An 11,117-nucleotide genomic window follows, 5' to 3' on the forward strand; every position below is an offset into this window, starting at 1 on the left:
CTGTTGTAGTCTGGTCTGCCCTGTTCCCATGATGCACTGGGCCAGGGACAGACTAATTTGCATACAGCCGGGTTCTGAAACTGGGATGGTGCAATGAGCTAAAAAACGGTGTTGGATCTAGCCCTGATCTCTTGACTGGGTGAGAGTACTCTGCTTAATTCAGAGACTCTGTCCATCACCACCCCTTGTTGTAAATAATCCAGGAGGATGAGGGCAGCTGTTTCCCCGTTGCCGAGCAGGGCTCGGATGTCGTCAGTGGCTGCGATGAGGGCGGTCTCGGTGCTGTGGTTGGCTCGGAAGCCGGACTGCGAGGGGTCGAGGGATCCGTTCGTCTCGAGGAAGGAGGCAAGCTGTCGGTTGACGGTCTTCTCGATGACTTTGGCAGGAAACGGGAGGAGCGAGATGGGGCGGTAGTTCTTGAGATCGGTGGGGTCTGCTGATGGTTTCTTCAAGAGGGCGCTGAGTTCGGTATGCTTCCAGCTCTCCGGGAAGGTGGCGGTGTTGAAGGAGCAGTTGATGACGTCTCGGAGTTGGGGTGCGATGACGGAGGCGGCCTTGTTGAAGACGTGGTGGGGGCATGGGTCGGTTGGTGATCCGGCGTGGATGGTGCTCAAAGTGTGGATGGTGTCTTCGGTGCTGAGCAGGGTCCAGGCTCGAAGGGTGGTGGTAGGGGGCGTTGGTTCGGTGGTTGGGTGCGTGGGCTGTGTGCTGAAGCTGTTGTGTATGTCGGCGATCTTGTTGTGGAAGAACGAGGCGATTGAGTCGCAGAGTTCTTGCGAGGGGGTGATGTAGTTGGTTCTGGCGCTGGGGTTCGCGAGCTCTTTGACGATGTTGAAGAGTTCTTTGCTGTTGCGTGCGTTGTTGTCTAGTCGTTTCTTGAATGCTGTTTTCTTGGTGGCGTGGATCAGCTGGTGGTGTTTGCGGGAGGCGTGCTTGAAGGACGTCATATTGTCTGTAGTCGGGTCTTTCAGCTCCCTTTGCCCAAGTGTAATGCCGCTGGATAGGGGGGAAGTCTGATTGTCCACCATGCTTAAGCTACAAGAAGGGCTATTATGTAGGTGAGGCAGGGGTGATGGAAGACTAGCCCCCCAGCACTAAGGGAGACGTCTGGAGAGCCCACTTGACCACCCAGGCCCACGCCAACGCTGCTCCTTAGCTGGATGGGAGCCAGGAATGAACAAACTTGAGGACCTTAGCATCAATATCAGAGTAGTTCTTTAAAGAATCAATAAGTATTTCATGTTCAGCACCATCAAAGGAGCATACACGTCCAGTGGGATCAGCAATTGCAGGATTCAATTACTTACAGGGCATCACACACCACCTAGAGCAAAGCAGTTTCTTTGCTGCAGCCTCCACTGAAACCTGATCGGAAGCTGTTGAGGAGGTTGACGATCTGCCAAAGTAGAGTATCCATGAATTCTTTTGGGACCTTTGCTAGAAAGAGAAGAACAGAAAAAGGGTGGAAGTTTCAGAAACTGTCTTCACCAGGAGAGGTTTTTTAAGAGGTGTTTGCCTTGGTCAATGTTAAGGCAGTCAGGGGACCTGCTCTGGCAGACAAGAAGTTCACAAGATTTTTCCACTATGGAGCAATATGGTGGTCCTTCATGGGAGCTGCCAGCATATGCTCAGTGGAATAAATGCAAGGTTCAAGACCAGCAATATTAAGGAAGATGTGAGCTGGTAAAACCTCATCAAAGTAAGCTGTTCTGATAAGAATGTACCGGCAAAGGCCAGAGGCGGTTTGGAGTAGGTATGAAACATAAGCTGAAGTGCAATACATTCCTTTTGTATTGCACAGGTTGGTGAATTCCTTGCTCTTTGCCACTGGCTCAGGGATGGTTATGAGGTAGGGGAGGATTTGTCAACTTTTCAATAATGTAAAAAGTTTTGGGATGAATTATATTTGTTTATTTAAAATGTTTTATATAGTGCTGGCTGGACCCGAGGGTATCAGCGCGCTTTACATGGGTATTCATTGCAATATAGCAAAATTTACAATGAGGTAGTATTCAAAAACTAATACAATCGGTATAAATCAGCTTAAATATGACACAATTTAATTACACAAGTTGCAAGGGGTTACAGCAAATCCTGAGAGATTAGGCTAGTGAGAGAGGGAAAGGATGGAAAAGAGGGAGGTAGGGTATAGGAATTGGGAGAGGCTGGGGGGGGTAGGTTAAGGCAATATCATACTGCTATACATGGATAATTAATTGTAATGTAACAGAGTTACAATGAAGTAGTACTCAAAACCCATCCAGACAGTAAAAATCACTCCAGTTTTACACAGTCAAATCACATGTATTGCATGTATTGCAATGGGCTACAGCAAGTCCTGAGAGATTAGCCTAGCGTGGGAGGGAAAGGACGGAGAAGAGGTGGGAATGGTATGGGTATGGGGAGAGGCTGCGGAGGGGGGAGGTTAAGGCAATACCAAGTGGGACAAAGCAGGTCCTATGGAAAAGGCTAGCGTGAGGAGTTAGTGGGCGAAGGAAGATGAGCGAGGGGGAGGAGAACAGTAGGAGGTCGGGTGGGATGAGTGCCCAGGGGAGGGATTAAGGACCCCAGTATTTTTGAGCAGGAGAAGATTGAGGTCTTTTTTGAAGCTGACGTAAGAGGTGTTGCAACGAAGATCTTTAGGGAGGGAGTTCCAGATGTTAGGCACGTTCCCGGAAAATGAGCGAGATTGTGTGGTTTTCTTGTTTAACAGAGGAGGGACAAGAGCAAGGGTGTTGGAGCTCCTCAATGATCTAGATCAGCCAGCTTTGTTAAGTTTATCTAGAGGTACTGCGGGGAGTGTTGATGCAGGGCTTTGTGGGTAATGCAAGCTGTCTAGTAGGAAGGTCTTCCTTCAACGGGAAGCCACTTAAGGGCTTTAAGGGCAGGGGAGATGTGTACAGTTTGAGGTCGGTAATGAGCCTAGCGGCCAGGTTCAGAACAGATTTGATTGGGGCTAGGTGAGCTTTAAGGGTTCCAGCGAGGATGGCAGTACCATAGTCGATTTTCAACAAGACCAGCGATTGGATGACTACTTAAAGTCGTCTGCAGGAATGAAGGGTTTTATTTTCTAAAGGTGATCGAGTGTGAAGAGAGCGCTTTTGGACACACTTTTTATGTGGGGGATAAGAGTAAGGTTCTGGTCAATGTTAAAACTGGGAGATTTAACTGAGTTTGATATAGAGAGAGAGAGAGCAGTTGAGTGCAGTAAGGTCATAGATCCAGGATAGAATGGGGAGCGAGTACTTGAGTTTGAGGTGGTTGTAGTGGAACCAGAATTGAATCTTACTCAAGGCATCATTGAGGTGAAGAACATCCGAGTGGGAATGAATCTTATAGAAAGTTGGGTGTCATTGGCGTATAGGTGGTAATTAATTCCTGCTTGTTTAAGGATAAGGGTGAGGGGTTCCATGAAGTGATTAGATTGAGAGGGGGAGAGGATATAGCCCTGTGGGAGATGAGCAGAGTTTTGGAAAGGCAGTCAGTTTTTAATGTGCTGGGTTCTGTGTTGGAAAAGGGAGATGAACCATTTGAGGACTGAACTGTTGAGGCCAAAGCGATCTTTAAGTGTGTTAAGTAGAGTAGAGTGGTTAACAGTGTCGAAAGTAGCGGAGAGATTAAGGAGAATGAGAAGGGAGGATTTGCCTTTGTCGAGGGTGTGATGGATGTCATCAATTATGTTTAGCATTGCCATTTCTGTACTACAGCCCTTTCGGAAGCCTGATTGGAAAGAGTCTCAAAGATTGAATGGATTCATGTGTTTATCTAGTTGGAGCAGGGTGCATTTCTCAAGTGCTTTTGAGAGAAGAGGAAGGTTAGAGATAGGACAAAGGTTATTTAGGTCATTAGGGCCATCAGCAGGATTTTTGAGGATGGGAGTGATTTGTCCCAATTGGAGGGAAGTAGGGACACAACACGAGGTAAAGGAGGAGTTGATGATAGAGTTTTAATAGGGGGCAATGATATGTTTTAGATCTTGGACAAGGTTGGAAGGGAGAGGGTCTTTAGTGTGGGATGACGGTTTATGTCTGGAGATGACGTTAAGGACATCAAGTTCAGTGACTGGTTGGAAGCTGTGCCAAGTATTATTATTTCTTTGCTCAAGTAAGATGGGGCTGGGCTTAGGAATAGGAACGATAGCAGGGAAATATGAGGAGTTATGAGGAAGCGTAGAGAGTGACAGAGAATTGGAGGAAATGTCCGGTGAGGGAAGTAGGTTAAGAGGAAGGGGAGTTAGGGCAAAGGATTGATCAATTTTGGATATTTTTTCTGAGAAGTAGTTGGCAATTTCTTCGCATCTCTCAGTGGTGGCAATCACCTTGGGGGGTGCAGCAGATGTTTGGTTTTTAACAATGGTGAAGAGTTCTCTAGGTCTGTTTTTGGTCTGGTCGAGTTGGGAGTTGAATAAAGAAGTCTTAGCATTGAGGGTGTGTTTTTTTATAGTGGGATCTAGCGGATCTGAGGAGAGAGAGATTAAAGGGGGAATGGTTTTGCCTCCATATGCGTTCAGTCGATCTAAGTGCGTCCCTCTCATTGTTGAGATCTGGATTGAACCAGGATTTGGAGGAGGAGTTTTTCTGTCATTTTAGTCTGGCTGGGGTTATTTGGTCAAGCACCTCAATGATGGATTTATTAAAGTGTTCGGTGAGGTCATTGGCATTTTGGGTGGGAGGAGAGAGTCGAAGTTGAGCTTTGACTTTGGTCTCTAGTTCGCCTGAGGGGATAAAATGAAGATTCCTGGTCAGTGTCATCTGTTTGATGGTTTTGGGTGGAGGGGGGAAGTACAGTGTTAGTGATCATGAAACGAATGAGGTGGTGGTCGGACCAGTAGATTGTAACGATGGAGGAAAGGGAGGCCAGCTCATTGCTAGTAATGATAGCATTGAGAGTGACTCCTTTGGAGTGAGTAGGAGAGGGCATAGTTGTTTTAGGTCATTGTTGTCAAGTAGATCAGTGAGGGGGTTAACCATAGGATCGTCCTTTTTGTTCCAATGAAGGGTAAAATCTCAGAGAAAGAAGTTTTAGAGTTGGAAAGTGAGGATTGGGTAAGAAGGTCAGACAATTCTCAAAAGGAAGAGGGTCGTCAGGAGGATGATAGATATTGTGTAGTCGAATTGGTGAGGAGCCCTGCACTTTAAGTTCCGCTCTGAGGTATTCAAAAGTAGAATGATTGGAGTTTAGCTCAGGGGAGAGTTGGAGTTTGTTTTTATAGATTATTGCTAATTTGGACAGGTCGATCTTTTCTGAGGATGGGGTAGCCAGGTGGAGAGAGCATATCAAGAATGGAAGATGAGTGATCTTTAAGCCAAGTTTCAGTAAGAAAGGCGGTATCAACGGATTCACTAAGGGTGGTTTCAGAAATTTCAATTGCATGTTGGACAGCCGAGCGACAGTTACCCAGCATGCAAGTCAGGGGTATAGGGTTGGTTGTAGGGGGGCAGGAGTGAATAGTGGTAAATTGTGGGGGAAGTCTTGTGAAGCTGTGGAAGTTGGAATTCTGCTAGTCCCAAGGATCACAGGATAGGTGCCTGTGGGATCAGAGGGTCAGTAGTCACATTTTAGTGTGTCAGTTGGAACTTAGAGGAAATATTTTTTAGCCTCTAAAATGTATTTCTTTAATGCTCCCCTGCAGACTTATTGGTTCAGAAAATTTTGAGCTGAAGCATTTTGGCATCATTACAGCTCAAATAGTCCAACAGTTTTTCTTTGCTCATTCTGTTCAGTGAAAACTCATTTTGAAGACTTTTTAATTTATCCTTTTATGTTTAAGGGTGGCATGGCCATTAAAGCTGATAGTTTCATGGAGCGAGAAGTAAGAGTGTCAGTACTTTTATTGGTTATGGTCACAGAACAAGTCCAAAAAGTCTTTGATGAGCATTGGAAAATAGTTGCACAAGTTCAACACAGAGGTCACCTTCCTGGGAAAGGGTGATGGCTTGGTCTAGTGTTGGACAGGGGTACTATCCAACAAGTGTGTTGCAAAATGGAATACAGCACTTTCACTACTCACCCAAGTGGAGATTATGTTCACCCAGAAACACATTTGTAATAATAATTAACAAAGCAATAATTTGCTCAACAAAAGCGGAACTGTTGTGACACGAAGTGAGGGTGCCTGCAGATGGAGTGCAGATTATTAGTAATGAAATCCGGTAGTGGAGAGTTGATTCACGTTCCTGAGAATTGTTACCAGCTACTTTGAGAAGGAGTAGAATTTGAAGGCCTAGAATTGTCTTGTGGTAGAGATTTAATTTTTATGGAATAGGAAGAAATTTGCTGTATGTCTTGTTGTAGGATCATGCTGGCAGTAGACATAAGTCGGCTTGGAAACAATTAGGTTTAGATGGTTGAGGTAATGGAAGTTTGATTGTTGGAGAGACTTTTTGGGGACATTACTCACTTGCTTGCAGTTTTCTCGGATCCCTGGCCCCTTGGTGTTTGTGCAACTTCGCTATGTCTCCCTCCCGCCGCCGCAGCACGTCATCCTGCGGCCGTCGAGTGGAGGGAGACCACAAGTCCCAGGCTCCCCAGCGCCCCAGCACTGGAAACAACTCTGCCTGATTGGTGCCTGGAGGCGCTATTAAACCACTGCAGCCCTGGCCGAGTGGGTGGAGAGACTTTTTGGGGGCATTACTCACTTGTTTGCAGTTTTCTCGGATCCCTGGCCCCTCGGTGTTTGTGCAACTTCGCTGTGTCTCCCTCCCGCCACCGCAGCTCGTCATCCTGCAGCCGCCGAGCGGAGGGAGACCACAAGTCCCAGGCTCCCCAGTGCCCCAGCACCGGAAAAAACTCTGCCTGATTGGCGCCCGGAGGCGCTATTAAACCACTGCAGCCATGGCAGAGTGGGTGGAGAGACTTTTGGGGGTATTACTCACTTGTTTGCAGTTTTCTTGGATCCCTGGCCCCTCGGTGTTTGTGCAACTTCGCTGTGTCTCCCTCCCGCCGCCGCAGCACGTCATCCTGCGGCCACCGAGCGGAGGGAGACCACAAGTCACAGGCTCCCCAGCGCCCAGCACCGGAAACAACTCTGCCTGATTGGCGCCCGGAGGCGCTATTAAACCACTGCAGCACCCGCGTTGCGGGATCGCGCGCGGGTCAGCGCCGGGCTAAGCCCGGGCAAAGGGCGGGCCCATTTAAGCCCGTTAAAGACCGGGTAAGACTGGACTGGACCACCCCCCTAACACACACGCCCATATTTACTGACTTTGCCCGTCTTGTGACTCTGTACTCTTGTGTTTTCAATTGGCATTTCAATACTGCTTTCAAAAAGTTACAGTGAATACACGTGCAGTTCGTACTAAAGGGCCACTGCACTTCCCGAATTATGTCACCTAGAGGCACCAGGAGCAAAACTGCATCAAGTCAGGCACAGGTTACTGGCCCGATTGACCAGTTTATATCTAGGGCAAATGAAGCTATTGACCAAGGCATTTGCTTCTGGGCCGACGTGTATCTCACGATTTGGCCCAGGCAAAACGGTCCTCCCTAGGCCTCCTGGCTCAAGCACAAACTCCCATTCATCAGCAGGAAAGGGCCCCTGCAATAGAAACACGTGCAGAAATCCACAGCTTGCCAAATATGGTTAATTTGTCTGTATCTCCATCATTGTTGGACTCACAGATAAGTCAAACTCTTGATGGAACGCCTGCCATTTTTGCGAGCCTGACCCAGGGGGACCCTGTACAGGCTCATCTAAGGGGGATAAGAGAAGGTGCTATTTCTAAACGGGCTAATTTAAAGAAAAGAAAACATAATAAAGCACCTAAATCACTGCCCAACACCCAGGGGATAGGAAGTTCCATACCAAAGTCAACTGGACATAGTACACAGCCGAATGTTCAGATGTCTGAAAATAATATCACTAATAGTTCCTCAAGCACTGAGGATTCTGAGGACATTGTTAATATCACAGATGCTGAAATCACGGGTGAACGTAGCAAACAATTACTGGCTAGGATTGAAGAATTTATTACGATTCAATTGCAGCCAATCCAAATGAGCCTTGCTACTATTGAGAAACAACTAGCTGCTGTGACTTCAACCCTGAAAACTTTAAATAGCCCAAAGGGTCAAGGGGCTGCTATTGTAGGGGGCACAAAAAACAAGCCTGTCAATACCATGACTGGGCAGAGTATTAAAAATTCATCTACCGGATTGACAGATCCTAAATCAAAGCCCTCCCAAGCTACTACTATCAAGGTCCCTGACCCGCAAAAAACACCAGGCCCTACACATATTCCCATCAAAGTTGTCCTAAACCTGCTGTACCAAACAATCAACCCTCAATTTCCCTCCATATAGGAGAACGGGCCAAGGATGGTGGAAGCAAGGCCGTAACTCCCCCAATAAATCTCCCCCCTTTTGTGGTCATTATGACGGGGGTTCCTGAATTGAGTCATAATACTGAGGAGCCTATCTGGTCTTTAAAAAATAAAGTTCAGCATTGGCTGAACATTAACAGACCATTGCCACAAAACTGTGCTAGCAGGATAAATATGGTGCGCAGTGTTTCCTGGATCGGTTCCAAATTAAAAAAAATTAAAGGTGACTGTATCATAGTCAACTTCGAGGATCCCCGTACAGTAGACCATATCTGCTCATGGGGCTCCTTGGCCAAGGAGGATGGAATATGTACTAAACATTTATCATTCTTCTACCCTCCAGTAGCCCGTTTCATTGAAGGCCCAGATTGGTCCTGAAACCAAGCGGGCAGCTGGGACAGGGGCTGGAACCAAGTAGGCAACAGGCAGTGGAGAAGAGATTGGATGGACTGCATGGGTAACAATAGGAGAGACACAATATTGGGGAAGGATGGGGGGAATACCAATCTATAACAGATACAATTGTTTAGAAATGGTCGATTGACCATCATCATGTAGAGAGCACACCAGCGCAGATCCATTAAAAGTGGATGTAGATTCTGCTCACTCAGATTTTAGACCCACTAATGACCGATCCTCTGAAACCATGATTAGACTAATTACAACTCCAATTCCTCCCAATAATTTGCCTACCACCAAAACCATAGCTAGTCAATGTTTGCTAGCAATTAAGGCGAATGGCCTAACCACCGCCGAGGGAGAAATTGAATCTATCCAAACAGTGGAGCTTTTAAACGACACTGAGGTGCCTAGGGGGTCTATTAAAATGCTTACCAGAAGGTTTCCACGAACGGGGAAAAATGATCCATTTACAAAAAGACATAGTCTGTCTCTACTATCCTGGAACATTGCGGGTCTCTCAAAAAAAATCTAAGGACCCGACCTTTATAAGCTTGGTGGCCCAGTTCGATGTGATCTGTTTGCAGGAAACTTGGGATGAGGGTAAGACTCACCTGGAGGGTTATAGCACGCACGCCGTTCCGGCGTGTAAATCGGGCAGAGGAAGATGCTCTGGCGGTTTATCCACTCACTTCTCTAACCTGGCTAATCTAACAGTTACTAATCTGGACTATAAATTGCCCTCATAAATATAGGCAATTCTTTCAAACCTTTTACATCAAGGGGGCTGGATCCCAGAGTTTGCTCCTCATAAATTTATATAACAACATACCAAGGGAAGAGCAAAAACTGGTTTTAGAAGAACTAAAAGGACTTATTAGTAGGAGGCTGTAAACAGAGCAATCGGACATATGTTGCATTATAACAGGCGACTTTAACTGTCATTTGTGTGCTCAAAATGGGACAAAGTCATGTGGGATAGTTGACTTAAGGGAAGACCCCAGCACGCATTTTGAACATTCTACCTTTGGACAATTACTAAATAGTATGATGCACGACCTGAATCTCGGTTTTGCAAATGAGTTAAATGATCCTCAGGTAAACTTTTAACCCACTTTTACTGGCCGGGGTTTAGTCTCCATCATCGACTTTGTGCTGGTTTCTACTAACTACCATCACAGCATACGGTCTTTTAATACTGAAAAAATCGCACTTAGCGATCACTACCCGATTAGTGCTATTTTTGATTTGGGCCCCAGAGACAGACAAGCTACGGAGCTGACAGAGGCTCTATACTCCCACAGGGTCTCGCTGGCTAGATCCAATGGCTATGCAATTAAATGGTGCAAAGTCAACCCTGAGAAATGTATTCATGATCTAGTGTCTGACGACCCCAACTCCTTCATGATATGCCTTGACGATAATCCTAATCCTTCAATGGTCGTAACAGCCTTTGGGGAAATCACATCTAAAATAAGCAGTAATCTAGTTTGAAAGAGGAAGAAATGTGACAGGGATAGAACAGTGGGCTGGTTCAATTCTGGTTGCACCAAAGCCCACCAATATCTAAAGGAAGTACTAAAGAGGGTTCCAAGAGACAGAATTGAGATCAGGGGGGCAAGAGCAGTATATAAACTTGCGTTACACAAACGGAAATTGGAACTTAAGGAAGCGGCCTGGGAGGCCTTGTGAAGGGCTAGTGAATTAAGAGATAACATCATGTTCTGGAGAGACAAACAGATTCGATTGAGATCGCTATTGAAGAATCTGTCTGGGTCAATTACTTTACAGACTTGTTTAAGAAAGATGACCTGGGCAGTTTCGAAAACGTATCTGTAGCGGACTCATCCCAGCAGGACTCTTCACTAGTAGGTTCTTCTATAAATGCCTTCGCATTACAGATAGTCTTTACATTAGCAGAGGTTGAGATGGCACTACAAGAAAGCTCTAAATCTAAAGCCCCAGGCCCAGACGGGGTCCCTGTGGACATCTATAAAGATAATATGGATATATGATGTTACAACGCGTACTTTTAGCACGCATACCATTACAACAGATTTTTTACAATGCAATTCATTTTACAACGCATACCATTACATCGCAAAACACTACAACGCACATACTATTACAACGCATACCATTACAACGTAAGTATAGGTAAGTATATAATAATAATTTATCATTTTAAAATATGCTGTAAATATTTAATAATTATTTAATTTAATTAATAGTATATTATATTTATAAATTATTTAATTTAATTATTTGTTATATATTAATTTTGGTAACTTTTTAATTAAATTAATTTAAAAATTTTTTGGGGTAAAAATAGGTTAAAAATACCCCTGTCCCCCAAAACCCAAACCCAACCCTAAAACCTAAAAATACCCCTGTACC

Source organism: Lissotriton vulgaris, chromosome 3_1, assembly GCF_964263255.1.
Source record: "Lissotriton vulgaris chromosome 3_1, aLisVul1.2, whole genome shotgun sequence".
Lineage (NCBI taxonomy): Eukaryota > Metazoa > Chordata > Amphibia > Caudata > Salamandridae > Lissotriton > Lissotriton vulgaris.